The sequence below is a fragment of the Macaca nemestrina genome, chromosome 4, assembly GCF_043159975.1.
Source record: "Macaca nemestrina isolate mMacNem1 chromosome 4, mMacNem.hap1, whole genome shotgun sequence".
Taxonomy (NCBI): domain Eukaryota; kingdom Metazoa; phylum Chordata; class Mammalia; order Primates; family Cercopithecidae; genus Macaca; species Macaca nemestrina.
In genome coordinates this window covers 5,154,422-5,179,276 of record NC_092128.1, presented here as the reverse complement: position 1 = coordinate 5,179,276, position 24,855 = coordinate 5,154,422, and the positions used below count along the sequence as shown (strand labels likewise).

General features: G+C 45.2%; 1 protein-coding gene and 1 long non-coding RNA gene across 5 annotated transcripts in view; both read left to right on the top strand.

Moving 5' to 3' along the window:
- LOC105474942 (dipeptidyl peptidase like 6) overlaps positions 1–24,855 on the top strand; it is a 1,161,442-nt gene that overhangs the window by 426,175 nt on the left and 710,412 nt on the right. The window lies entirely within an intron of this gene.
- The window catches only part of LOC139362678 (uncharacterized), a 74,494-nt gene continuing 62,563 nt past the window's right edge, over positions 12,925–24,855 (top strand). Inside the window, exon 1 of the long non-coding RNA XR_011621832.1 lies at positions 12,925–24,855. This exon is cut by the window's right edge and continues 22,179 nt beyond it. This is a non-coding gene — a long non-coding RNA (uncharacterized lncRNA).

Below are 24,855 nucleotides of genomic sequence, written 5' to 3'. Positions count from 1 at the left end.
CAAAGCCGTGGTGTGTCACTGCGGGTGCAGACCTGCTGCTGGAGCTGTGATGTGCTTGGGGAGGGAGCGCCGTGAGGGGTCATCTTGGAGGGGCCACCCCTGCATCTCACCATGTGAGCCATCCTTCTCAGAGGACGAGAGAGTGGATCAGAGCTCAGGAGTGCCAGGGAGCACTGCCGGAGCACTACCCATCATAAGAGGGGAGGATGAAACCGACAAAGATGGGCAACTGGCAGGGAGTTCTAGTAAACCAAGGCATGGACTACAGAAACAATCCTCCCCCGAAGAACTTTTGAGAATATCATATAGACCTAGGGCACCCTCCATGACCTACAGAAGCCAAAACCCCAGTGTGGGAGCACAGTATGTACGTTTAGAAAAATTTTCATATGGCCGGGCGCAGTGGCTCACTCCTATAATCCCAGCAATTTGGGAGGCCGAGGCAGGCAGATCACCTGAGGTCAGGAGTTCAAGACCAGCCTGGCCAGCATGGTGAAACCTTGTCTCTACTAAAAATACTAAAATTAGCCAGGCATGGTGGTGGGTGCCTGTAATCCCAGCTGCTCGGGAGGCTGAGGCAGAAGAACTGTTTGAATCCAGGAGGCAGAGGTTGCAGTGATCCAAGATCGCACCACTGCCCTCTAGCCTGGGTGACAGAGCGAGATTCCATCTGAAAAAAAATTAAAAGAAAGAAAAGAAAAGAAAAGTTTTTACAGGTTGCCAAGTTTGATTGAGAGCCCCTAGTCTTGACAACGGGAATTGCTGAGGGTCATGTCTGTTCAGATTGGACATCTGCTGTGTTTTGCAAGCTTTGGTAGGCCTTACAAGGCTAGAGGTCCAGAGGGAGGCTTTATTTGAAAAAGAGAACGTATTTTGGCAGTAAGTACCTGCCCTCATAGTACATACAATCTTATTCAGCAGACAGGGGACATACCTATTAGACACACAAGGTGTCAAATGAAAGCATCGACATTCATTCAGGTACCTCGAGGAATGATAGGGCTGTCTGGAGGTCAATGGTCCAGAAGTCCTGGGGTGAGAGGTCGGCACTGAGCTGTTATCACTGGTGAAGAACCTGGGTACCATCCTACTTCTTCTTCTGTATCTTTCTTCTTCTTGCTCAATTCACTTAGTCATTTACTCAACAAGCAAAAATATATGAGGCCCTATTTGCCAGGCATTGTGCCAAGACCCAGACGTACTCTGGCTCCTCAATGCTCATGCAGTCTCACGGGGGTGGGATCAAGCACATCTGTGTTTTCCTCCTATTCTTTGCTATCAGAGACATCACAACAGGTTGCAATGTGTGCACGGGGAGATGATCACCTCCAGATTTCCCTAGAAGGCTTCCTAGCTTGGGTGCAGATTTGAACAAAGGGCAGGGGTTTTCCAGATCACCAGCAGCCTCACCTTTCTTATTTTTCTCTTTATTTTGTTTTCTGTTGCATACTGTTCTTTATTGCTTTCTTCCTGGTCCCTCTGCCTCTCTAGTCCTTTCTTATGTCAACTCTTATCCATCTGATGTTTATTCTCTTTTCTTCCTTGTTTCTAACTGTAATATGAATAGAGCTAGTCATGGATGACTTCAACAGGAAAACTGTAACCGTGAAGCAATCTGCGTGTCATTATGTTTGGCGCAAAGGGAAGCTGCAAGATATTCCACAGGCACTCGTATGCCTCTGGTCACTGTAAATATAGCAAAATAGTTTCCAGTCTTCTGAAAAGCGGGAACCACCTGCCGTTTCTTCTCACCATTGCCTCTTCCCCTGCTAACAGCCAGAGAAATCCGAGACTGTCTCTCACTACTGTCCCCCTGACCTGGAGCACCACCAGCCTGTTCTGCCCTAGGCTTTGACCCAGTGGCTTAAAGGGGAAAGGGGCTGTGCTCCTGAGGAAGGACCCTGTGGTGTTTCTCAGGATCCACCCACACAGGGTCAGATGAGCACTGCCCACGTGCAGATGCAAATACATGCAAACGCTTTTCTACTCTCAGATCCCAAAAGTTGCATAAAATGAAGGCACTATTTTACTGAATAATTGAAAGTCAGTGGCTAACCTGTTTGTCTTTGAAGGTGGTCTGCCCATTCCAAGCACTCAGCAAGGGTCTGTTGAGAAACTGTTCAAACTCCAGCCCCTCCTGGGCATGTGAGACAGAGATGCAAAGACAGGGGCACTTTCTATCCAAGAGTTTACAATTAAACTGTGGCCCGAGCACAGTGGCTCATGCCTGTCATCCCAGCACTTTGGGAGGCTGAGGCCAGTGGGTGACCTACGGTCAGAAGTTTGAGACCAGCCTGGCCAACATGGTGAAACCCCGCCTCTACTAAAAATACAAAAAATTAGCCAGGTGTGGTGGCACACGCCTGTAATCCCAGCTACTTGGGAGGCTGAGGTGGGAGAATAGATTGAACCTGAGAGGCAGAGGCTGCAGTGAACCGATATTATGCCACTGCACTCCAGCCTGGGTGACAGAGTGAGACTCTGTCTCAAGAAACAAAACAAAACAAAACAAAAATTATAAGTATATGTGGGGCTTATGTGCTGATTTTGGTGGGGGAAATCTTTCCATGCACCCGCACGTCTGTCTACAATATGAAAACAATCTTCAAGAAAACACCAGTGAACAGACCATTCATCTTTCCCTGTTGCCACATTTTATCTTGGTCTCAGGCTGCTGACCTGTCAGATGATTAACAAATGGAAGCCATATGGTGGTTTAGAGCGACCAGGCGTGCTATGTGATGCATTGAGGAGGGTGTGGGTAGGCAAATAGAAGTTAAGCACCCTAACAGAAATCATTCTAGGCTTCAGAGCTTAGCAAGTAGCTTAGCAAGTGGCATTTTCTAGGAAGCCACTCAGATTAGTGCCAACCTTGTGCAGAAATACAGAGCTATAGGTGCTGGGTGAGTTGTGAGCAAAGCCATGTTCAGAATATGTTAAGTTTCCATTTTTTTAAGTGAGCTTATTTGCTGAGGTAATGCATTTTGCCTGAGGCAAATGATCGTTTAGATCAGCTTTCATCTTTTAGGCCAGATCTTGAGATTTGAGGAGCTAAAGTCTTTGCATAAGCATTTTACAGCTTGTGAAGGTAACTGTGCTGTCACCAGATCCTCCCACCTGCTGCTTCCCAGCACGGCTCTCTCGGTTGGTTGGGATCCACTGCTTCCCAGTATATGCAGACCCTTCTGAGGACTGACCTGCAGAGGGTTTGGTAGCTGTTTTCATGGGGCATTGTGAGCCCGACATTCATGTTTTATAACGTTAGCTGTGTGGGGGCTGGCAAGAAGAATCTAGCCTTTTCCATTAATTTAGTGACTTTGTTCATTTTAATTTTTAGTTAATTCACTGACTTTATAATTTTGCTAAACTCTACAGACTGCTCAGCACAAATGATTTCCTTTCATCCCTACAAAATGTCAGGCTCCCAGGCCTGCAGGCTCAGAGCGTATGCAGGGCGAATGCTGCTTGTCTTACCCAGGACAGACTGGCCTGTCTCGCACCTGTCAGGCAACTTTACTCCTGACGCTGCTTTCTGGGACGCCATCCAATCTCATTTGGAGGTTTTGTCAGTGAGCAGATCTGTTTCTATTAGATTCAATTGGGGCAGAGGCAGACACTGAGGACAGATGGGTGGCAGAAGATAACACCAGGAAAACCAGCCTCCGAGAAGCAGAGTCACTGCAATTAAGACTTCCACTCTCTCTCCAGAGGTCGTGGAGTCAACAGAAAAGCAGATCCATGTCTCAAGACCCCGAGACCTTGGAAGCCCAGCCAGATGAGAGAGAAAACAGCCTGGAAGACCTTGCCTTATTATTTCCACTCTAGAAAGATGCACGGGATCAATAAAGTAAATGAGCTGTTTCATCCAAGCTGGCCACACAGCTCCAGAGCCACAGAGACAGACAGACACATAAACACATTGATCACCCTGCTAGGGCCTGCTGGCCTACCCTCCATGGAAAATGTGAATGGAAAGAAGGCAGGGAAAATACACTATTTGTAGTTCTGAGCCACGGCTCTGATTGTAGGTCGCTTTCTTTCCTCTGTGGAAGGGCAGTCACATGTGATCTTTCAAAACATTGGTTAAGGCAGTGATGATAACCAAGACTGATGTGTTGCCAGCACACAGCAGATCTCAGAGCCGAGAGTGAGGCATGAATCTTCCAAGTAAGAGGCTCCATGGGCCTCTTTGAGGTCTTTAAAGTCGACAGTCTCTTCATCATGGAATTTATCTTGACCCCTGTTCCACCAACATCAGAACTGGTGAGGTGACAGGGATTTACAGCACCTTGTCAAAGGGATGGGAAATGCATTTACTCAAATGATAATGACATTTGCAATAGTCAAGATTTGTTGAGCTAGGATCCGTGCTAAGCCCTGTACAAGCATTTCTATTAAAATCTCAACACTGCTCAATGAAATACGTATTATCGTCTCCATTTTTAGATAAGAGAATTAATGTTTAGGGAGGCAAGTTGATCAGGCATATCTGTGCAGCAAATAGTAAGACTCAACTTGAACTAACCTTAGCCAAAAAAAAAAAGAAAAAAGCAAAGCTGTGGAATGGCAAGAGCAAGGCTGGCCTTAAGGACAGTGGGATGGGGGCCCAGGTGCAGCTAAGACCCTACCCATACCCGTCCTGATTGCCCTGCTGGCTTCTCCACTTAGGGAATGAGAGGAGACCATCACTTGCTATTCTGAGTCATTTCCTGGGTCTCTGAGTAAAGAGGAGACCAGCTCCAGTTTGAAGAGTCTCTGGCAAGAACCTGGTTGGCCTGGTAGAGTCTTATGCCCACCTTTGATGCAATCCCTGAAGCGGGAGGATACAGTCCTCAGGGTCCTAAGTCACTGGGTGCCATCTGGTGGTGGGTGGGGTGGGGTCCATCACCAAAATGGGGCACAGAGGGAGCTGGTATGAATGAGGCAAGCAGTCGACTCCACTTCCACACGAGATGGCAGCAGGCATCACTAAGCCTGATTCAAAGCACCTGGGCTCAAGTCCCAGCACCGATATGTACCAGCTATGGAACTTTAGAGAGGGCATTTTCTCTATGTCTTGATTTCCTTCATTTAAACTGAGGACAATCATGTCTAACTCGTGTGATAATTGGGTGTGTTATATGAATTAATGCATTAGAGGAGTACCTAATACAAGGTAGATGCTTCATTAATGTTAGCTAATATTGTTATTTTTACCATTACTCTTACTGTTATTATAAGGAGCTGTGTATCTTGTCCAAGGTCCTGTAATAGCTAGTAAGTAAAAGTTAGGGCCAAAATTATTATTATTATTATTATTATTATTATTTGAGACGGAGTCTCACTCTGTCACCCAGGCTGGAGTGCAGTGGTGAGATCTTGGCTCACCCCAACTTCTGCCTCCCGGGTTCAAGTGATTTTCCTGCCTCAGCCTCCCAAGTAGCTGGGACTACAAGTGTGCACTATCACACCTGGCTAATTTTTGTATTTTTTAGTAGAGATGGGGTTTCACTGTGTTGACCAGGCTGGTCTCGAACTCCTGACCTCAGGTGATCCACCCGCCTTGGCCTCCCAAAGTGCTGAGATTACAGGCGTGAGCCACTGCGCTTGGCCCCAAAATTCTTATCAGAATTACAGTGGGAGATATCACACCATGAGCTCTCCTTCTAAGGACACCTAGACCCTGAATTCTGGCACTACCTTGCCTGCATTTTGTAGGTTGTCCTGATTTGCTCAGTGGGGCACAGTCAACAGGCTCTAATCAAAGCCACCCTTGCTGCGACTGATGCAGCAGCCTGCCGAGCTCCATCCAGGGCTGTTAGCCCATCCTGAAAAGGTCCTCTCCTTATAGACCATTGCCCGAGGAGGTCTTTCCAGACTCTACCTCCTGAAACTCCTCTCGAGCCTAGTCTAATATCCCTTACCCTTTCTAACTTTCCTAAGTTTCCAGTCCTGAATTCCCTCTCCACCTGTACCTTGGACACAATGATTGACGCTGTCGCTTGCTTCTCAAAATCAGCTCCCCTGTCAGGTCTGTTTTGTTCTTTGTGCTGAGGATAATCTTCCTGACCTCGCCCAAGCCTGGGCCGAGGCTCAGCCTCCTGCTCATCAGAGGGGCAGACATGGCCTTTGACCTCAGGCCTGAATAGAGGTTCCTTATTTATTACAATTTATTATCCTCAGAATCTGCCTGGGGTTTTGACAGAACCTGGCTGCCCACCGCTTGCCCTGGCCTGTCTGAAACCTCACCATTTCCACAATGAAACAGGATGCAAGGACCATGCCCACAGTATGGGAGGGGAAAGAGGAGAAGCTTGCATTTACAAGTGAGATATCCACAGACAGGGAACATGCTAAATTTTCTTCTAGACTAGCCTCTGTGGACTAGTTCATCCTCTATAGAGTTGATATCATTTTTCCCAAAGCCTGGATTTGCATTGCGTAGAGCCATGTTCACATTAGGAGATGGGTCTTCCCAGTGTGACTGGACTCACTTCTTAGCACTCCGTGGGTGGGTGAGTTAGGCTGGAATGAAAGGTGGAGCCACCTTTGGGATTGCGGTGCTGCCCTGGGCACCTCACACTGCCTTCTCTTCCTGCTGCTCACTGGTGCATGCTTAGAAAGCCCCGTCAGCAAAAACGATGTTTTCTGAGTTTGTAGGTAAAGCATCCACCTTAAATGTTGTTGTGAGACCTTGGATTTGGTGATCTTGGGCTAGCTGCCTGACTTCTTTGGGCTTCCATTTCTGCTCTATCGATAAAGGATTGGGACAGATGATCTTTCATAGCTGTAAACATCCGGTGTGTTCCAAGGTCACTAGCTAACATATGCTTCAACTACGCTGGGAGTGGTTTGCATAATCTCCTAGGCTTGGGAACTCTGGGAGCAGGGATTGTCTGTTCTGTGTCTGGCGCATGGGGGTCATTTAATACATGTCTCAACAACTGCATAGCCATGCCCTTTCGCTCCCTGGGCTGAGAGGACAGAGGAGGATGTTACTGTCACTGTCTGGAAAAGCCCTGAGCAAATCTGCTCTGTTCGCTGCACCTCTCAGCGCTGCCTCCTTCATAAGCCCCTGCTGGATAGGTAGGGGGCTAACTAAGCTTGAGTTTCAAGAACTTGTCTACAAATCCATTTCAAGGGCTCACGTGCAAATCAGGCACTGCTGGCAGCCATTACCATCTCCCACCTGCAGCCCAGGCCTTAGAGGCCAGGATGCACAAGTAGAACAATGCCTGCCCTCCGCTGAGAGCTGTGCTGCAGCCCAGGGCCACAGGGACAGGGTGCTGGCGCGTTCTCCGGGAACACTGTCGAGTTCTCTAGTTTGCGGAAAAGTCCAAGAATCCCCACAAAACCTGTGACAACTGAACAATCCCACCATTCCTATATATATATGATATATATAACCACCATTCCATATGTACAATTATATATATATAATTGAAACCGAATATCCTTCCTGGTTGCAGAGCCTCCAAGATGGTAATTTCTGTCTTAGTGTATTTTACACTGGTAATTTTTTTTGTTTTCCTGACATTATGAAACAGTATTATCTCATGTTACAGATGTACACACTGGGATGCAGAGAGGTGATCTGACTCAAAGAGAGCCCATGGTCAAGCCCCTTTGACTTCTGTCTCCCATTGAAAAGGATGTGCCTCCCTCTCACCGAGCCTCACTGCAATATTTGTGTAGATTCTGTGCCCCTCCCTGCCTCCCTCCCTTCCTTCTTCCCTGCTTGCTGCCTGCCTGCCACAGGTATTTAATGAACATCAACTATGTGCCAAGGGCTGTGGAGTGTTCTAGAAATGAACAAGTTTCCTGCTCTGAGCTTTTATGTTGCTGAGAAGGGTGAATAAACGAATACATTAACAAGAAAATATCAAGGAGGGATAAGAGCCCTGAAAATTATTTAAGATGAGACTCAGAAGGCAAATGTGACTTGAGCAGCCTGCCCCGCCTCCCATGTAAAGAAAGGCAGGAAAACATTCCAGGCAGAGAGAATCCCCACTGTTAGAATCTCTGCATGTCGTCATTAGCTTCGTAGATCTGCTTGTTGAAACATGAACGGAAACTTTCCATCTTGGTTGGCTTGCCGTGGATAAAGTGCATTTCTGAGTCTTGGACCACAGCTTGGGAAATGAGCAGAGGCAAATGCATTGTCTCTCCTAAAGTCTTTTTTTTTTTTTCTTCTTTTTTTGAGACAGGGTCTTGCTCTATCTCCCAGGATGGATTGCAGTGGTGCCATCACAGCTCACTGCAACCTCCGCCTTCTGGGGTCAAGTGACCCTCCCACTTCAGCCTCCTGAGTAGCTGGGACAACAGGTGCCCACCACACACTTGGCTAAATTTTGCATTTTTCGTAGAAAGGGGGTTTCGCCATGTTGGCCAGGCTGGTCTCAAACTCGTGAGTTCAAGCCATCCAACTGCCTCAGCCTCCCAAATTGCTGGGATTACAAGTGTGAGCCACTGCGCCTGGCCCTCTCCCAAAGTCTTGAGACCACTGTGGTTGGAAGCTTTAACAGAAGACATTATCTACATGTGTGTCTTCCTCAGGAAATGTATTTTGTTAAAAATCCATAACATGAAGGGAACAGTAGGAAAGAGTAGGCTGCTTTTGCATTTAAAACAATATTAGGAGTGAATCGTTTTTCTGGTGGGTTATGTTAGAATAAATCTCAAATCCTAACTAATTTCTTTCAGAGGAATTTTGGCAAATAGCAATTGTTTCTTGGCCTAATTGAAGTCTTGGTTAATTTATCCCAATAACAATAACATTACCAGTATTTGTATAACAAAAATGGTTTCTAACTGTGCCAGCATGGGACAAATAAGACTCATCACCATTTGTTTTAGGGACAGAGATTTAGAAGAATGGGTGGAGAACATTCTAAATGGAATCTATGGACAGGGTTTTTATTCTTAGTGAATTTTGAAGAAGTGACATAAAGGAAACAGTTTCGTGTAAGCCCTGTTTCCTCCCTTGGGGGCGGCTGGATAACTTGAGCAGACCCTGGAAGTAAAAGGCAGCCCTGTATTATTTTTATTTTATTTTATTTTATTTTATTTTATTATTTATTTTATTTTTTTTTTTTTTGAGATGGAGTCTCACTCTCTCGCCCAGGCTGGAGTGCGGTGGCGCGATCTCTACTCACTGCAACCTCCAACTCCGAGTTCAAGTGATTCTCCTGCCTCAGCCTCCCAAGTAGCTGGGACAACAGGTGCCCACCACACACTTGGCTAAATTTTTTATTTTTTGTGGAAGGGGATTTCGCCATGTTGGCCAGGCTGGTCTCAAATTCATGAGTTCAAGCCATCTGACCGCTTCAGCCTCCCAAATTGCTGGGATTGCAAGTGTGAGCCACTGCGCCTGGCCCTCTCCCAAAGTCTTGAGACCACTGTGGTTGGAAGCTTTAACAGAAGACATTATCTACATGTGTGTCTTCCTCAGGAAATGTATTTTGTTAAAAATCTGTAACATGAAGGGAACCGTAGGAAAGAGTAGGCTGCTTTTGCATTTAAAACAGTGTTAGGAGTGGATCGCTTTTCTGGTGGGTTATGTTAGAATGAATCTCAAATTCTCATTTCTTTCAGAGGAATTTTGGCAAATAGCAATTGTTTCTTGGCCTAATTGAAGTCTTGGTTAATTTATCCCAATAACAATAACATTACCAGTGTTTGTATAACAAAAATGGTTTCTGACTGTGCCAGCATGGGACGAATAAGACTCATCACCATTTGTTTTAGGGACAGAGATTTAGAAGAATGGGTGGAGAACATTCTAAATGGAATCTATGGACAGGGTTTTCATTCTTAGTGAATTTTGAAGAAGTGACATAAAGGAAACAGTTTCGTGTAAGCCCTGTTTCCTCCCTCGGGGGAAGCTGGATAACTTGAGCAGACCCTGGAAGTAAAAGGCAGCCCCAGATTTTTATTTATTTATTTTTTGAGACGGAGTCTTGCTCTGTCCCCCAGGCTGGAGTGCAGTGGCCGGATCTCGGCTCACTGCAAGCTCCGCCTCCCGGGTTCACGCCATTCTCCTGCCTCAGCCTCCCGAGTAGCTGGGACTACAGGCGCCGCCACCTCGCCCGGCTAGTTTTTTGTATTTTTTAGTAGAGACGGGGTTTCACCGTGTTAGCCAGGATGGTCTCAATCTCCTGACCTCGTGATCCGCCCGTCTCGGCCTCCCAAAGTGCTGGGATTACAGGCTTGAGCCACCGCGCCCGGCCCCGGATTTTTTTTTTTTTTAATTTATTTATTATTATTATACTTTAAGTTGTAGGGTACATGTGCATAACGTGCAGGTTTGTTACATATGTATACTTGTGCCATGTTGCTGTGCTGCACCCATCAACTCGTCATTTACATCAGGTATAACTCCCAATGCAATCCCTCCCCCCTCCCCCCTCCCCATGATAGGCCCCGGTGTGTGATGTTCCCCTTCCTGAGTCCGAGTGATCTCATTGTTCAGTTCCCACCTATGAGTGAGAACATGCGTTGTTTGGTTTTCTGTTCTTGTGATAGTTTGCTAAGAATGATGGATTCCAGCTGCATCCAAGTCCCTACAAAAGACTCAAACTCATCCTTTTTTATGGCTGCATAGTATTCCATGGTGTATATGTGCCACATTTTCTTAATCCAATCTGTCACTGATGGACATTTGGGTTGATTCCAAGTCTTTGCTATTGTGAATAGTGCTGCAATAAACATATGTGTGCATGTGTCTTTATAGCAGCATAATTTATAATCCTTTGGGTATATACCCAGTAATGGGATGGCTGGGTCATATGGTACATCTAGTTCTAGATCCTTGAGGAATCGCCATACTGTTTTCCATAATGGTTGAACTAGTTTACAATCCCACCAACAGTGTAAAAGTGTTCCTATTTCTCCACATCCTCTCCAGCACCTGTTGTCTCCTGACTTTTTAATGATTGCCATTCTAACTGGTGTGAGATGGTATCTCATTGTGGTTTTGATTTGCATTTCTCTGATGGCCAGTGATGATGAGCATTTTTTCATGTGTCTGTTGGCTGTATGAATGTCTTCTCGGATTTTTATTTGTTTTCCCTTTCATCGTAACAAGGCGGTGCTCTCCTGCTCGTATCTCTCCACTGCCTGGACTCCTGTCTCTCTGCCTTCTCTGTCTGTGTCCTCCCCCTTCTCTGTGTCTTCTTCCGCCCTCCCCTGCTCCCTGCTCTCCCTGTGCTCCACCCGCATCCCTTCTTGCTCTTTGCTGCTGATCAGCTGTGCGACTCTGAGCATGTGAGGAGGGACTCCTCTGGATGTCAGCTGCCACATCTGTATTGTTGAAGGGGACAGACACGGGATTCTTATTATGGCTAATGCAGACTCACCAAGGAACGACCACTCAGGGAGAGCAGGTCTGACATCCTGAGAAGCACCATGACTTCCCCACACCAGTGGGACATCTGGGACCTTTGACTGTGGCTGGGCTGCCTCTGAGGGGTGGGACCCTGACACCCACCTTGGCTGTGACATTTGCTCCCCGCAGTTAGTGCCTGGGCACCTGGGCACTTCCTTCCGCAGGAGGACCTTCTGCCCTTTGCCTTCTTTTGAGACATGGGTGTCTTGTGTCAGGGGACCAGTTTCCCCCACGTGCCTCTCTACCATCGTTTGGCTATAGGGTGTTTTAAACATACGTATTTATTTTCCTTTTCTATTTACAGTTTCCTTTGGGTGAGAACGGAGTGAGGTGGTTATGACCGGGGGACTGAGTCACACCACTTTGATTAATGCCCGCTCCACCACACACTAGCTGCATGACTTTGGACAAATTTCTTACTTTTTTTTTTTTTTTTTTGAGGTGGAGTCTCGCTCTGTCGCCCAGGCTGGAGTGCAGTGGCGCGATCTCGATCTCAGCTCACTGCAAGCTCCGCCTCCCGGGTTCACGCCATTCTCCTGCCTCAGCCTCCCGAGTAGCTGGGACTGCAGGCGCCCCCCACGCGCCTGGCTAGTTTTTCGTCTTTTTAGTAGAGACGGGTTTCACCGTGTTAGCCAGTTTGGTCTCGATCTCCTGACCTTGTGATCTGCCCGTCTCGGCCTCCCAAAGTGAAATTTCTTACTTTCTTGAAGTTTTGTTTACCCATTGGAAAACTGAAATAATAAAAAGAACAACCTTACGTGGTTGGGGAGAAGTAGATACACGGATTCATTACAGTGTATGACACATTTTATTTTTATTTTGGTTAAAAAAATCATAGCATAGAATTTACCATGTTAACTGTTTTCAAATGTTCAGTTCAGCACTGTGAAGTAGATCCACATTGCTGGAAACCAGATCTCCAGGGCATGGCACATTTTTATCCGGGAAACACCTCTTTTGTTAGAAACAAATTTGTTAGAAACAAATCCTTGGAATTGATACATGCTACAAAGCTGTCTCATCACAAATGAGGGAACTAGAAGGCCAAGGCCTATTGGTGTCTAAGAGTCAGCCTGCCCGTGCTCACAGACCTGCCTGGAAACGTTTTGTTTTGTTTAGAATTTTCTTTTTATCACCATTTCTTCATTACTGCAAGCCTGGCTCTTTGCAGGCAAATCGATATCTCCAAGGTTAAACAACTTATTTTTGTATATTTTTCAGGAGACATCGAGTCCCTGTAATGCAAGCAAGTTGCTCATTTCCTGCTTCTCCCGTTCTGTCTTCCTTTTCCCACCTTCTCCTGCCTCTCTCCTTTCTCCTCTCTCCTCTCTTCTCTCACCCTCTTTGTTATCTCATAATTTCTTCACAGCCCAATTTCTTTTCTTTTCTTTTCTTTTCTTTTCTTTTCTTTTCTTTTCTTTTCTTTTCTTTTCTTTCTTTCTTTCTTTCTTTCTTTCTTTCTTTCTTTCTTTCTTTCTTTCTTTCTTTCTTTCTTTTCTTTCTTTCTTTTTTTCTTTCTCTTTCTTTTTCTTTCTCTCTCTCTTTTTTTCTTTCTTTTCTCTTTCTTTTCTTTCTCTTTCTTTGTTTCGTTCGTTCGTTCGTTCTTTCATTGTTTTGTTTTGTTTTGTGATGGAGTCTCACTCTGTCACCCAGGCTGGAGTGCAGTGGCATGATCTCAGATCACTGCAACTTCCATCTCCCAGGTTCAAGCAATTCTCCTGTCTCAGCCTCCCAAGTAGCTGGGATTACAGGCACCTGCAACCCGCACCCCCTGTCCTGGTCTAATTTTTGTATTTTTGTTAGAGATGAGGTTTCACCATGTTGGCCGGGCTGGTCTCAAACTCCTGACCTCAAGTGATCCATCTGCCTTGGCCTCCCAAAGTGCTGGGATTACAGATGTGAGGGACCACGCCCGGCCCCAATTTCTTTTAAGTATTTTTTTTCTTCTCTCTCTTCCCCTCTCCTCTCATCTTTTCCAGAGTCTGTTCTTCAGTCTACTGCTTCATGTCTAATTCAATGAGGCTGACATTGGTGGTGATTTGACCGATCATACATGCATGCAGTTTGATTCTCATAAAAAAGCAGGAGTGAGCCATGAAAAACCCCGGGGGTGGCACTGCAGAGGGAGTTGAGGAACAAAGGGCATTGACTCCCTGGCTAAAGAGTGTTTGTGTCTGCATAATGACATCTCCCAGCTTCCTTTTGGCAAAATCAGCTATGAAAATAAATTATTCAACAAAGTTTAGGAGGATTCCTCCTGGCTCCCAACCTCTGAAATTATAACCAGACACTATGTTGGAGTCATTCATTGGCCTGTGTAAGGACTCCTGGATGAATTGATGTTCAATAGGGCAAAACCTCACTAATTTACTTTTTATTTATTTTTAATATTACATTATATGGAGTCGTTTCCCAGCTAACATGTCTTATGCTTGAATTATTCTCTGTGCTTAATACTGCCCATCACATAAAAGACGTTGCCACAAACCCACTGTCGTTGGCAGAATTTTGGCTCCTATGATCTCTGTCCCCTGGTATCAGATCCATGGATATATTACAGTACCTGGCAAAGGAGACTTTGCAGAGAGAATTAAGGTTGGGAAATAATCTTGGATTCTCTAGGTGGAACCAATGTCATGATATGAGCCCTTCAAAGCAACAGAGGAGGTCAAAGCAAGGGAAAGACTCAGTGTGCAGTTGGTGGCTTAAGGGAGGAGAAGGCCTGAGAAGGGGCTGGACCCTGGCACCAGCATGAGCTTGGAAGCAGGTTTTCCCTCCACCCCACCCCTAGAGCCTCCAGGAATAAGTACAGTGTGGCTGACACGTTGATCTCCACTGCACCCCCTAGACCCTGGACAGAAAATATAGCCACACTATGCTGGACCTGGAACCTATAGAACTACAGTGGGTGTTGCCTTAAGATGCTCAGCTTATAGCAATTTGTTTTGGCTGCAACAGAGCACTCCTACATCTACCATTCACTGGCAGATGAGAGCTTAGAACCAAGGTTATTTATTCTTACAGGAGGCTGGCTTTTCTTTTTTTCTTTTTTTTTTTTTTGTCGGAGTCTCAGTCTGTCGCCCAGGCTGGAGTGCAGTGGCACGATCTCGGCTCACTACAACCTCAGCCTCCAGGGTAGCTGGAATTATAGGTGCCTGTCACCACACCTGGCTAACTTTTGTATTTTTAGTAGAGATGAAGTCTTGCCATGTTGCCCAGGCTGGTCTCAAACTCCTGGGCTCAAGCGATTCTCCCAACTTGCCCTCCCAAAGTGCTGGGTTTACAAGCATGAGTCGCCACACCCAGCCGAAATAATTTTCTATTCACTGAGGAGTAAAGTTGTCTTTGCATCTCCCACACAGATATACACCTGAAATATAGGCAGGTGCTGGCTACGGATGCGTAGAAATGGATGGCTTCAATACAAGGTTTTTGGTTGATGTGGAACAATATTGCCGCATCGATAAAGAAGCCCCTTCAAAATTAGCTTTACTAATGAGATATGGTAAAAAAGGAAGTATAAATGATGAAAATTAAAGAGACATATGACTGTAAGTGTAAGACTTGAAGGAAATAATAAAAGCCAAACTGCATCTCTAATTTTAAAAGATGAGAGTCATAATAAATCAAATGAAAGGATAGAAGTATGCTGAGGAAAGCCAAAGAGGGGTGACCATTGTCGGTCACCAAGTTGCTGGATATTTGCAGAAGGGCCTGAGGCCCTGACCTGGGATCTGTGCTTAAGTCAGCATAGTTTGGGCTCATTGGAATATGTGATGCTAATGATATACTTCAGAAGAGTATTTTGTTCCTTTACACACTTTTTAAAATAATCATCTGTGATATGAAAATTCAGATGGGTCTTGAAGAAATGAATCCTCACCTTACCCAGGTTTCTTTGTGATGTCAGGCAACGATGGTAATAAGAATGGTACTCAAGTACTAGGAGTAATACAGTACTTTGATAGAGCACTAATGCACAGCATTGGCAGAAGGCTCACGGTGGATGTGAAATTAAACGCTTCATATAACCCATAGGCAATGTTGCTGTCTTTGTCGTGGACCGAGGAGAAACACGAGGCCCAGAGAAGTAAGGTGAGCACTCCCTAATGGTCAGTCAGTGTTGGGTGAGGCAGGAACGTTGTGGTCCTGAGTCCCTGAGATTCAGGGCTCTTCCCTTGAAGCCAACCCACTGGTGACTGAGTGGTTCCACTCCTTTCACCAACCAGGGTACTTCAGAAAGCTCTTGGGGTGACCCAAAGCTGGGTCCAGATCAGGGGAGTAAGTTGTAAGTTGTCATGATACTTCATTCTTACAGAAGGTTGAAGTTACTCATTTGTGTTCAATGAGCTTTGAAGAACAAAAGGTCACTGCTAATTTGAAGGTAAAACCTTTATACCGACAACATCATCCAATTACTACAGAAAACTTAGCATCCGCCATTTGCTCAGGAAGCAAAGAAGTCACTGTTGAACAAACTCTGAAATAGCCAAGGCCTCCAGGCCCCACACCTCTTTAAAAGTGCTTTCATGCTGACCACCTTTTTTTTTTTTTTTTTTAACTTCTATCTTTAGCCCCTAACCACAAAGCCAAAAACCACCAAAAGGCAGAAAAGTACAATATATGGGTTTCTCTATCCATCCCCAAGAATCATTTCACAGTTTTATTAAGTTGGGGATTCTTGAAAAAAAAAAACCCTGAAAAACACCAATTCTAGTTGAGTACTCTCTTTGAGTACTCTGCAAGACAGGTGAGAGCAGTAAAAACACGTTCCATTGAACCCGGAACTTCAGACACAGACATCTGTCTGTTGGAAGGAAGTCACTGACTATGGCTTTATCCTGAAATACACAGATCATGTTTAGATAGGATATTAACATTTGAAAACATCCCTACTCAGAGATGATCCTGCCTCATTCTGCAACGGCCTTTTGCAGTTTACATAGAAGGATTCAGATTAGGAGGGAGAGGTTGAAGAGCCTTTAGACTAGAGGCAGCAGGAGGAGGAACAGCCTCAGATGGGGGAAAGAGGAAAAGTTGGCGTCTCCACCACTAGCAAAGATCTGCGTGCTGCTTCAAGATAGAACTCAAGGGAAGTGGCAGGGTCCCAAGGGGAATGTTGAGTGAGGCTGTCACTGGGGGAGGTCCCAGATTCCTGGCCCCCAACCCCTCCAAATGGTTCTGTGTCCCAGGCTGGCCCAGAAGCAGCAGGGCTGACATGCCTTAAGGAGCAATGCAGACTGAAGAAATCCCTGCCACAGGTGACACATCATCAGAAGTCTCCTTTTCCTGGGCTATGGCTCTGTGTAAACTCACAGGACTGCAGACCAGGCCTGGAGGAGATGACCCCAGAGAAGAGGAAGACTGAGTGTCCTGCCAGCCTGTTAGAACTGAGCATTGCATTCAAATTCTGGTTGCTCTAAAGAAAATAAGGAAATGTGATATTTCTTGCACACCTGAATTTGTAGGTTACATGCAGAACAAAGGACGAAATGAGAGTTCAAGAAGGAAGTGCAGTGCTTTAAGGGTTGAGTGAATGGAGACTGAAGGGTACTTAACGGGCTATTGGCATCAGATTAGAAAGTGTGGGTCTTAGAATTTCTTTTACATTAGAAGCCATCGGGTTGAATATTGATATTCTAGGGATAAATTCTTGATAACCTAAAATTCAGCCCTCATACCAAGCACTGCACTTTGTGATTGTGATTTCATGAATGTTGTCCCTGAAAAACAAGTGTCTGGCATGAGCTCCCCATGTCTGGACCACCAAGCTGGCACCAATAATGGCTATCACTTCCTTTTCTCTACATCAAAACCTTAGGTTTGCTTCAGGTTTATGGCCTTGGTCATCCTAGGAATCACTAACTTGCTATCAGAAGTTGGCCTGAGTTTGTGTCACTTTCATCTTTGTAAAGTATAAACACAACATGTGAGGTCGTTAATTTTCAGTGCACTGCCCCATTCTATGGTGTTCCACTTTGTAAATGACATTGAGTATATATACTTTCCACCGCTGTAGTAAGCCCAACATTCAGTGAAAACAGCTGCCTCCATTTATTTAAAAAATCAACACATCATTAGTGTTCTTTTAATATAATTTAAGCTAAAAATGACCTGACAATTCTTGGTTTACCAAAAACCTCTTTTCAAAATTGAGACTCTCATAAGAGGATTTTGGTTTAAAAATGTTGAAAAGGCCTTTTTGTGCCGAAACAGAAGGAAGTACAGGATATATTTAAAATGTGACTAATTAGCAAAATATTTGTGGTGGCTCATGCCTGTGATCCAAGCATTTTGAGAAGCTGAGGCAAGTGGATCACATGAGGCCAGGAGTTCAAGATCAGCCTGACCAACATGGTGAAACCCTGTCTCTACAAAAAATACAAAAATTAGCCAGGCATGGTAGTGCACACCTGTAATCTCAGCTACTCGGGAGGCTAAGGCATGAGAATTGCTTGAACCCAGGAGGTGGAGGCTGCAGTGAGCCGAGATTGTACCACTGCACTCCAGCCTGGGCAACAACCTGGGCTCTCTCTCTCTATATATATATTCTCTCTATATATACATACATATATTATATATACAGATAGTGTATATATGTTTATATATATTTAGAGAGATAATATATATGTATATATATTTGAGTTTATATTATTATTTTTAAGATTTCAAAAGCTTTGCCCTTTCCTTAAACACTTAGATCCATGAATTTCCCATTTTTAATAATGTGGGTGATGAAACTTCAAATGACTTGGGAAAAGATATTCTAGGAATGACAATCTTTTTAAAAAAAAATGCTTGCTCAGGAAGAAGTATCAGAAACCTACATGTTTTCACCCATATTTTCAGTGATGAACAGTTTTTTGTGATGTAAGGTTTCTCCACAGTTTGTTTCCAAGGTTACAAATCCATCATGCCTACCTTTTCAAAATCATATAAATTCAAGTTCACATTATTTTTATCAGCCATCAATTAAATATTAATCAGCTTTTCTTGGTCCTTAGCCTATAGGTCTTACTTACAAGACTCTTTAAAGAGGAAATACTAGAAACCCTGCCAGTTCAATCCCCTGGCTTGGAATAATTTTGTCAGCAGTACTGATTCCTGTAGCTATCTGTGTTGCTTAACTTGCGACTTCTCTTAAGTGGAAAGTTGAAGAGCTCTAAGAGTATTAACTTGCTTTGTTTCCATATTGACATGATCAACAGGCTACCCACAGATCTGATGCATTTCAATGCCAAACACAAGAGCATGCCCCTGGAAAACTGCTGGTTCTGAGTTCCAGTAAAGCTTTAAGCTCCTGAGATCAAGCCCTTTTCTTTATTTTGGTTTTCCACTCGTAGAAACTGTCTTTAAGATAAGAGAGGAACACTGCTGTCCAGAGAGTGGTGACAAGGCATCATGGGAGAGGCACTTAAAAGTCTCCCCAACGGCCCCATCATACTTCCTTGCAAGAGCCGGCTCTGGTGTCAGAAATTCCGCACTATTCTGCTGGTTTGTGTAAGACATGACCCTCTCCGGTGTGAATGCCTCTGTAGAGACGGCCAACCGTTGATGGCCTTAAATAAACATCCTGAAACTCCTGTCCTCTTCATTCAGCCAAAGAGGAGCTGAGCTCGCAGGCCTAAACAACTAATTTATGCCAATGGCAGAAAGCATATAGCCCATTTTACATGTTTAATATGTAAAGCAGCATAATATTAGTTTATAAACACTCCTTTGGACCCCTTATCTCTCTGTGTGGGTTCAATTTGTGTCTTTCGCCATTTTAAAAACACTTGAGGTGTGGTGCGTTCATGAAAATGCGTCTGTCTCTCTCTCTCTTTTTTTTTTTTTTTTTTTTGAGACAAAGTCTCACTCTGTCACCCAGGCTGGAGTGGTACAGTGGCACAATCTCGGCTCACTGCAACCTCCGCCTCCCAGGTTCAAGTGATTCTCCTGCCACAGCCTCCTGAGTAGCTGGGATTACACGTGTGTGCCACTACACCCAGCTAATTTTTGTATTTTTAGTAGAGGCGAGGTTTTACCATGTTGGTCAGGCTGGTCTCGAACTCCTGACCTCATGATCTGCCTGCCTCGGCAACCCGAAGTGCTGGGATTATAGGCGTGAGCCACCGCACCTGGCCGAAAATGCATTCTTAATGGTCTTGAGGACTGAGCCCTATGGCTGGCAGTCTGGGCTGTGGATGTGTGATCCTGCTTGGGTTTAGGAGGATGAATGAGCTGAACTTCTCACTTAGGAAACTGCAAAATGCCATTGCACACTGAAACCTGCAAATTCATCCTGGGCTAATTATGGATTGCTAAGGGGGACACAAATTAAGGCCATAAGTCTACAAATTGTAACCACCAGGATCACCTAGGTAGGCTCCATGATCTCCAGGGCTCCAAGAAGAAGGCTTTATTTCTCAGTCTTGCCACATGCCCATTGCTGGCCTGCCAGGCGGCTCTGCTGTGCCCCTCCTCAGGCTGGTTGCCATGCCAGAGGAAAGAGAGCTCTGGGAGGTTTTATGTTGGGGTCATTCAAGCTGCTGATGCCAAAGGGATGCTGCTTCCTTCTAGAACCCGTTGACAGGTCACCCAGTTCCTTCTGGCCATAGCAACCAGGAAGGATGATGTAACATGTGCCCGGGGAAGGTGGGCCAGAAACGTTTGGCAGCCAGCACTGCTCACACACGAATGTCAAGAGATGATTTTCACTGGACAGAAAAGCCAGCAGACTCTTTGCGGAGGTGAAGCATCCTCCATCTTCATGACTAGGAAGAGACTTTATGCTGTGTCTCTCTGTGTTAGTAATATGTGAGCCAGTGCATTGCCCTAACCATCAACTCCATCCTGCTTCCCCATCAGGAGAAAATGCATAACCACCTGCTGTGGGGTGGAGACCACCAGCGCCTTCCTGAGGAGGCACTGCTTTCCCTTGCCCTCGAAGCCTGGCCTTTCGGTATTCTCCCAGAAACAGGTTCTCGGTTCTCACTCTCCTTTCCTGAGCCCCGCTTTCTCACTTCTCTTCCCACTCTGCGCCCTGGAGTGCTTTCCTGTAATTCAGAGCTGGTGTTCTTTTGGGGGCTTTCTCTTCGTGATTGAGACGAGACTGGCTAAGGGGCTAATGTCACCCGTTTCTGAATTCACTTCCCGGATAAGGATTCTTCAGAGCTGTGTGAAGATTTTGCTGTTGTTGAGTCCCCAGCCGGCTACCGCTCTTGGCCTCCATCACTTTTCTCTTCCTCCTTTCTTGCCCCCTTTGGTTTTATGAAGCTGATTTTCTCAAGTTTTGACTCTTGCCTCTGAGCCACCTTTTCAGTGCCCGACTTTCACTGCCCTAAAACAACCTCTAGCAAGAAAATCCCAAAAGAACAGTGTTCATTCACTGCTTCTGCGTGACAATTAGAAATTCTTTTAATGCCAGCATATTATTATAATTCATGACAATGAAAAACAGCAGGTGCCTGGGTGAGCTGAAGTCATTGTTTAAATGTGGCCCCTGATTTTGTTAAAAGGTCTGCATGTGAACTAAGCACTCTAAATACGTCCAATCCCTCCTGTCAAATTCCTGTAAGGGCAGAATCACCTCGGGGAGTGGTTCTTCCAGAGTGGTGATGCGACACGCCAAGTGCTGTGCAGAGAGCCTCAGCATTCACTAGGGTGTCTTCCTTCCTCCCCTCCTCCTTTCCTTCCTCTGTGACTGAAGGCTTGTGTGGTTCCCACACCCTGCTGGGCACTGGTCAGGTTCTAAGATCTGCCTTCGAGGAACCCACAGCCTCATGGAGAGAACGATGGACAATTAGGTCACCACAACGCCGGATAGAAACCCCACAGGTGCACCGTCAGTGACTGCCTGGCTCGCACTTTCATACCTTAGAGCCAGGACTCCAAAACCATGTGTCAAATGAATCTCTCAGCACCAGGACTGTCACAGAAGTGAGTATAAACAACTGTGGGTCGTTCCCTCCCCATTGTGCATTTCTCTGACAGGGGCCCTGCGCTATTTGCGGAGGCATCTGTAGATTTCTTTCTTAATTGCCTAAACCACTCTGAAATACCTGTCCGTTCCCTTAGCATAAGATTAAGTGGATCATGGCCAAATCTCTATTTCTCTGAGCAGCCAAACTTAGCGGTCAGCATTTAGCCTTTATCCAGAAACATGGATAGAAAGCCCTGCCCCCAGGCATGGCAGACGAGCAGGACCAACCAAGAAGCAGGGACCAGCCCAGGCACAGCGAGGACCCTCAGTATCAGGCGTTGATTTTGAGCCGAGATAATGGTTAGTGTGTGTGTTTCTCAGAGCAGGATATGATCTTTGATCTAGGATGCAAAGCTGATGTGAGGTAAGAGAAAGAATGTAGAATCATTCGGAAAACACCCATTTTTTCCCCTGGGAGGCTGAGTAGGTCAGGGGGATCTGCTGGCAGGGGGTCCTCTCTACTCCCCTCTGATCCCCAGAGGCCGAGAAGGTCGTGTTCAGCCATTGGTTACTCTGTGCTGCACGGCGAAGTCTGTGGTTGTTGGTAAAGCAGCGTAAAAGCCTGGGAGTGTCTCTGCTGCAAGAATCCCTGGGCATCACGTTGCTTCCGACACTGGTCTGTGTGAGTCCCACAGACGTCCTGGCAGCTGCAAGGGGCGCACACCTCAGACCTCCAACCGGCAGGGATGGATGCTTCTAAAGTGCCCAGAGTGAACAGATTAAAGAAATTTTGGAGGGTGAGTAAAAGGATACAAATCAACTTACTGAGCAAAAAGAAAAAGTTTAATTTCTGGGAAAAAAAAAAAAGTAGCTGACCTGCAGTGTGAGATGTGCTGAGAGATACTCACATGATCTTACAAAATTTCTGCTGGGAGATTCAGTCATGCCTGTTTGATGCCTTACCAAAGGTTGGGAATTTAATTTTAACTGATCTGCAGTAGAAGCAATCAGCAGCCAGCTCCGTGCTGGGTGTTTACTCAGAGCAAAAGTTTTCTGGGAAAGGCAGTTTAGCATCTGAGCCACGGTGCGACGGTTAGCCATATTTATGACCACTCATACATCAACCAGCATAGTCTGATCTTAGCCTCTGGGAGCCGATTTAAGTGTTGAATGCGATGGCTAATAGAATTCTGAAACTATGTGTATATGTGTTTTCCTTCAGACTCTCTAGTCTCTCAGAAGCCCTATCTAACTAGAAGGACAAAAGCTAAGAAAATCTCAGTCTTTGTATTGCACTGTTAAAGCATTAGAATGTACTAAGGCAATTGTAATCACAAAGCATTCAAATGTATGATACACATTGTAGGCTATTACCATAATCCTGCGTAATGAGAAGATCAGCACCAAGCTAGCCTAAAGGCAGACAGCTTCTGGGATTTCAACTTTTGCCTGTCTCCACAGAATAGTAAAATCTCTTGGGAATTCATTGCTTTTTTTTTTTTTTTTTTCCTCTGTTGTCAGAAGCTAGGCTCTGTGCAACAAGTAAAGAATTCTTTCCTGAATAGTTATTCTACTTGGGATTCAGGAAGATGGTAAATGTCCGTGCTGCGTGTCAATATCAGAGTCCATTCCATCAGTGCTTAGGGTCTAGGAAGGAATGGATGACCCTGAAACCGATGTTCAGTGATCCCTTACACTTGTAATGCAGGGCTGGAATAACAGGATGGGTAGGTTTCCATCTTGCTTCAACGTTTTATGATTCTGTGGTTTTCTTTGAATGCCAGGATTGTCACCCTGATGGTTAGAAGTCACTTTAGTAGATGAATAAACAGCAAGCAATGAGCGCATCTCTCTACATCTCTATACATCTATACATTTCTGACAATAGATCCACAGCTTTTCTTTCTGTCTGATGGTCTAAGTCATTTAAGAAAAGCCTGGGGTTACAGATATGCTTTGTCAACTACTTCTGGAATCCCCGTATCTACTCTTTTAGGCTTTTAAAGATGAGATAATGTGAGTATGCGAGTAATTTTGAAATTACTTCTTAAGCAAGGGTCTGCCTTCACTGGGTAGAACCAAAATAACGCCTTTCCAAATTAAAGCATGTGTATAGTATATAAGTGGGTATTTCTTCTGAGTAAGCAAGAGGATATTAAAAGCATTGAAATGATGGAACTCTGCAGAAGAACCGTGTGACGCGTGCACAACTCGAGGCTGCACTGGGACAGCCAGCCGTGTTTGGGTTTGAAATTAGCCTCTTGGTCTTGGGCAAGTTGCTTAGTGCCCTGTATTTCCCATCAGTAAAGTGAGTGGTTCCTCCCAGTTCTGAGATTTAATCTGAGCAGCGTGGAAAACAGTCGTATCTGTGTAGACAGGGACTGGGAACGTCTGATTAAATGTGTTGAGTGTGACACTTTCTAGATGTTAGAGGACTCTGACAATGTCTTGTAGAAATCATACGTGGGTCTGGCTCTGGACTCTTAAAAAGGTCTTCCTTAATGCCATCAGTTGTGATGGATCAGAGTCACTTGTAGATAGGATGATGAACGAAAGACCAGCTTTTATTTTCTCTTTCACAGACGGAGCTTTATTTGAGCCACTGACGTCTCTGAATGATCTGAAAACGTATTGCTTACAACACCTCAGAGTTTCAGATGGACACTCCCTAAGCTGTATTTGGAAGGGAGGCCCCAGGGGCCCCTTGGCATCCTGGGAGAGATGTCCCTACAGATGTACAATGCACACAAGTGCAGAGAGGCAACTGACTTGGGGTCCCAAGCTAGTAGCACCCAGACATGGCCTGAACCCTCAGAGGAGGACTCCAGTGGATATGAACAGACACCCAGGGTTTCACTCGTCACCAACACAGTCCAGATGATGAAGCAAATCCTAAATACTCCGAAGAATTCCTTAATTATTTAGGAAATGTAAATGGGTGATATAATTACTCTGTTGTCTCAATTCTGAATTATTCATTCTCTTTCTAATGGTAGTTTGATGCTAGTAACTCCAGTCTATTATTAATAATTTTTTTTTTAAATCAGAAGTAGATTAGAAAACAATTTCAGAGAAAGGATTGAAAAGCCTCTTAATGGAGGAGTGGCTATGCGGCATTGCATTCAAAGAGCCACAGCTGAAGCCTGACTGGGCTTCCTCCAGGCTGTCCTCCTTCCTGAGCCACTTCCTGTTTGCAGTTTGGGCTGGAGGGAGCTCCTGGCAGTGCCATGGCTCAGTCTGGTGAAAAAGCCTGTGTGTGTTCAGGCTGACTTTGAAGGAAGCACTTCTAATGACCTGCAGCCAAGGTGGCGTTGAAGATGATGAGCATAGAATTTCAAGAACTGGACTTTGGGTACTCGTATGAAATGGAACATTATTATACCACTAATTTGTTCTCCTTAAAAAACAGCGACAGTCTTCTCATGGTTTTGGTAGTCTCTATTTATTTATATATTTTTATTGGAAGCAAGTGGGAATAAGAGGACAGTTGTTTAAACAAACCCAAGACCATTCCACTTGCTGTGGCTGGAAACTGAAGAGTGTTGGAATCACTGTTTTAAGTGGCTTTGCTGTTTAGACTGAATGT